Source organism: Rhincodon typus, chromosome 11 (genome assembly GCF_021869965.1).
Source record: "Rhincodon typus isolate 14 chromosome 11, sRhiTyp1.1, whole genome shotgun sequence".
NCBI lineage: Eukaryota > Metazoa > Chordata > Chondrichthyes > Orectolobiformes > Rhincodontidae > Rhincodon > Rhincodon typus.
Genome location: NC_063342.1, coordinates 64,875,234 through 64,880,794, shown reverse-complemented (window position 1 = coordinate 64,880,794; position 5,561 = coordinate 64,875,234).

Genomic DNA, 5,561 nt, shown 5'->3' with positions numbered 1-5,561 from the left:
AGTGCAAGTTTATTCTGCTGGCAGTATTTACAGCACATTTCATTGCCTAGGGCTCCAGTAGGGTCCATGACTTCCCACGTATTACAGGTCACATATTCAATTCAACTGAGCTGTGCCGTCATATTTTTACTTTTCTTCTCATTCATTAATTTTATTCTACTTTGGATTTCTTGAATTACTTTATTATGTTGATGTTGACTTACCCTTACCCCGATGTTTCTCAGTTAATATTTCTTTAATATAAATACACTTATTTTATTTACAACAATTTAAAAACAGTCCCTGACAGCAGTTTCTTACCAACCAATGAATTTGCTGAAAAAGAGTAAAAGAAACAAGTGCCTTCTCCCCACCCTTCATCAAATTCCCAATACAGTACACTTCTTGCAATAAGGTTTATTTAGAGCACTTCTTTCCCTCTCTGCACTGCATTTGCACTTTGAACTCAATTCCCAGGTATATTCACTAAGCCTTATCTCACTTAGGCAAAGTGTCCCTCACATTGACCATAATTGTTAAGACTGCATGATCCACAATAAGAAAAAAGATTGTACACCTTCTGCAACTTAATTAATTAGTAATAATAATAAAATTGATCAGTGTGCATGTAGTTACTGATGCTGCATTCTCAAATTATGTATTTGAGGTACAGCTTGTTTATGATAAACAAGAGAGTTCCAAAGATAAATCCTGGGGTTGGTTTGAATGATGCACCAGAGTAATGATGCAGAAGTAGCAACAGAAGCTACCCAGTTGGGTAACAGTGGAGGCGGATGGTCTGGTTAACTGTGTAAAAGGCTGCAGTCTGTTTAAGAACTACAATGAGGGATAGTTCGATCTTTGTCACCATGGCATAAATTTGCACCCAACTCAGAGGTAGTGTTTGAAAAGATTTGTTTTGTCAATATTGGGAAAAACAGTGGTTCTAACATTTATCTGTGGGTTAATCACCATCCAACAGACATCACCATGTGCCCATAACATAAAAGTGGTTCAAGCAACAAGCTGTGTCTGACATGATAAATGTAGAAAATTAGTGCTTTTCATGATGATTCAATTCTGACAAAGCGCTGGGCAGATCCATTTCTTTCAGTACAGTATGGGATGCTTCACTACACTTGTCATTACAAGTTATATTTACAATATACGGTTACATTTCATGTTAGACATTCTTTGGTGCATACGCCTGAAGACCTTTACCCATGTTCCAGGTCCTTGTATAGGAGAGCATGAATGCCTTAGACAGTGGCCTTTATCCACTGAGTCTGTGTGGTGGCTGCCCCCAAGCTTTAGCATGTTATTCAACATTTCGTCTTGGATCTTGGAACACACCAGTTTACAACTTTGGTTGTTGACAGTGCTTTGCACTGGAAGATCAGCAGGTTTTAAGCACACAAGAGAGCATCTTTCACCAAGCTGATGGTCTTCTAGCAGCAGTTAATGTTTAGCTTGATGTGCATTCCCAGAAATGACTCATTGTAAGATTAATCATTGCATGCTGCTAAATTTTCAATTTTCGTTAGAATAACCATGTCCTCCAGGAGGGACAATGTTTTCCACTAAATAACCTACCAGTTTCAATTTGTAAGGAATGGTGTCAAAATATTTGATGCCTCCGAGACAAAAGATGGGGATTCAAGACCCACTTCACACATTTGAGCTCATTATGTATGATTACTCTCTCATAGCAGTACTGAGAGAGAGCTGGTCTGACACAGATACTGTCTTTCAGATGAGATACTAAACAAAGTTCTACCTGGTTTCACAGATGGATGTAAAAAGTCTTATGAAACTATTCAGATTGTGGTTAGGGTGTTGTCCCCAGTGTCCTGATCATTGAAAAATTGAAATAGATTATCTGGTTATTCATCCTATCACCATGGTGAAATTTTGCTCTGTGTAAGATGGTTGCCACTCTTTTGGACATAACAACAATGATTCCACATCAATATACTTCCTTGGCTATAAGGTGCTTTAGGGCATCATGAAGGTCATTATGCCGTTCTTTCCTTTTCTTTAAAACAATAAATTGTCAATCAGAAAATTATAATTAATATAGTTTCTCAGACATAACATAATTGTTATGAAAAATTAAAGGGTTCTGTCAGAACTATCTACCTCAAAATGTGCTAACTATGTATGCTTGCAGCTGCGTGTTTGTCTCACCCTGCTTCCTGACCTGGCTGCCATGCAAAATTACATAATTTCATTACAGTGATCACTATATTTGACAGGTTTTGTGCCTCAGTAGGTAGTGACCCTGCCACTGAGTCAGAATCTCTGGATTTAAGTACTACACTGAAACTCGTTTGCCATAGACGAAATATGTATGGCATGGATCAACAGGTTGATAATCAGCCTGCAAATGTTTTGTCACTCTTTTCAAAAGAGGCAAATAAAGTATGTGAGAAGATATAAAATAAACAAACTGTCCCTGATCTAAGGACAACGCATAGACCACAGATAATGCTGAGGTGTACCAACCAAACTAGTTTGCAATAGTCATGTTGAAGAACATAAAAGAATACATTGAATAAAAAGGGTACTTAAATAAAAATAATCAACCAAACAGTAAAAATTTGGGAGAAAAGAAAGTGGTCTGATTAAAATATATACTTAGTACATATAATAAAAAGAATTAAAAAGGAAATGGACACTGTTTCAGTTGTTTTTATGCAGACAGATAACATCTTGTTCCTCACTGCAATGTGCCAGGAAATAGTTTATCTGACAACACATCTTTTTGAATCAGACGTCAGCAGTCCTCAAAATTTAATACATTATAAAGTCTCAATCATGTTTGCTGACATAAGAACTGGACTAAAATGATTGTACTTTACGAGCAAAATCAGTTATTATTAGTTCTCAGGACTAAAGCTGCTGTCATGGCCAAAATTCATTGGCCATTGCTAAAGATAGTGAAGGCAGTTAAGAGTTTACAAATTGGCATTTGGTTTGAATCATTAATCAGTCAGATACATATGGTAATTTTCTTTGCTAAAGAATAGTGACTTCAAATTGTCGAATTTTCCAACAATTTTTGACTAATGTTGCACTGTTATTATGGTGTAAAATTTTTGTAGAATAGCTTTGTCTCACTGTGGAGTTTATTACTGTTTAATGAATCATTGACGTGATAATTAGATTACTGACATCCTGTGGTAATCCATTGGCATAAATCCAAGGCATCACATTTTCAAACCAATGGAAAAAAATACTATAGAGAAAATGTAAAAGTATTCATCTACGTAAAGATACAGTTTATACACTTGGTTACATATGATCTGGAAGGAGCTTCTTGTGGCACAATGGTAGTGTCACTACCTCCTGGACTGGGAGGCCTAGGTTCAAGTCCCACTTGTTCCAGAGGTGTGTAATAACAGGTTGATTAGTAAAATAGGTTAAATGAAAAATAAATTAAAATGTTTAATGGCTATGTATATTGTGAGTGTAGTATTCAACTGACTGTATTTCACCTGTATACAAAGAATAGCAGGTATGTTTTCCTAGATAACATTCATCACCACATCACCAGATGTATTATTTGGTCACTATTTATTTCATGTTTGTGGGATTTTGCATATCAAAAGTTGCACTTAAATAGTGCTGAAAGGAGAGACATTTTCAAAGCTTTTAATCTCCCACTCATCAGAACAAATGCAAGAGTGCCAAATTTCAAACAATGTCACCAATTTCTGGTGGAGAAAATGGTGGAGATTTGTTGGCACATTGACTCTGATTGACAAGGCATTGCTATGGTGAAAGTAATGGAGAACAATAGGGTCACCAAACTTCTGGATAATTCCATTGAGATGCATTGCTTGAAGAAGTTATTTTATTTGCAGAGAAAAGGTCTTTGTATTCTAGCAAATGTAAATGTACCACATTATGAGCTTGATTGGTCATCTTATCAGTATTCTTATTGTCACACTCAAGAGTGGACAACACCACCCCAGGACTCTCTGTTCTTCTGCCATCTTTCAAATTTCACCAGTATTATATTTGCGCTGTCCTCGTTCTTTGTACCAAAATGCAGCATATTTGTGTCCATTCCATCAGTCTGACTATTTTCTCTTTAATAAAAACAGGAAAAAGATGAATATATTGAGCTGGTCAGGTATCATTTGTAGGGAACAAAATGGAGTTAACATTTAAAGTTGATGACCTTGGTTCTGACAAAAGGTCTTTGAATTGAATGGTTAACTCTGTCTGACCACAGATGCTGGGTGTTTCCAGTATTTTTGGATTCAGTTCAGATTTCCAACATGTGCAGAATGTTACTTTTGCATATTCTTTTTAAGTCTATTACTATTTTTCTGTTACTACATTGTTTGCTACACTTCCAAGGTCTGTCATCTGCAAATTTGAGCACATATATTCTGCGTATGAAGCAGTGTCAACCAGGTAGCTTCTGAGATCAAAGGTTGTGGATTTATGAGCTATTCTGAAGACTTCAGCACAAAATCTACACAGACTTGTTAGGTCACTCCTGAAGGAATGCTGCACTGTGATGTCCTTCAGACAATATGTTAACCCAAGGCACTGTTTGTTCTTTTTGGAGATGTAGGAGCAAATCAACAGTAGAATATAAAACATCCACTTGCACAATTATAAACAAGATCCAGGTAGTTCTCCCGAATGTTCTGGCAATTATGAACGTATAGCCAACATCACAAAAATTGATCAGTTTGTTATGTCATGTTGTGTGTCGCAAATTGGCTGACATATTTCCTATAACTGAGACTACAGTTCAAAAGTATTTAAGTGACTGCAGTGCTTTAGGCTATCTGGTGATCAAGAGATGTGCTGCAGAAATGCATCTTCCCCTATATGTATGTAACTTTATACAGATAGAATGTTATGCATGCATTGGTGTTTGTTTTTACAGGCACATACAGTACATTTGGGCTCAATTTCACTTCAGGAACTTGTGCGTAAAAAATGATGGCACCCCGTTTGGTGTTATACTGTTGCGGGAATAAATGCCAGCCTTTCTCTTCATAGATGTACGCAAAGATCTTTATGTATGCATTTTATATATGTATACACAGATCAATACTATTTAACAACACAATACTATTTAAATCCAGATGTAGAAATTCATTGGAATTGTTTAAAATGTGTATTTTTGGTTAGAATATAATGACGTCAACAATAAATTTAGAGTCAAAAAAGCCAATCCGCAAATGGCAGACTAGGACCATAATGCTGAACTTTTACCTTTATTTCTTTATTTTTCTAATTTACAGCTAAGATTTGGTCCCCCGGTATCTTTCTACCTAGCTTTATAAGGACTGTACTGGTGATCGTTCAACATTTCTTTTATTTTTTTAAATTTATACCTAAGATTGTGTACCTAGGTATCTTTGTACCTAAGTTGGCATCGGAAATGGCAACGTCGTACACTTTTGGCTGCACTCATGTATCCCTGTAGTTGTCTACATGTATCATGAAACCTAATTCTAACAGTGTTCCCCAAGATCCATACTCTGCTAACACAATAGGTATAAAGAGTTAACAAGGTGTAGAGCTGGATGAACACAGCAGGCCAAGCAGCATCG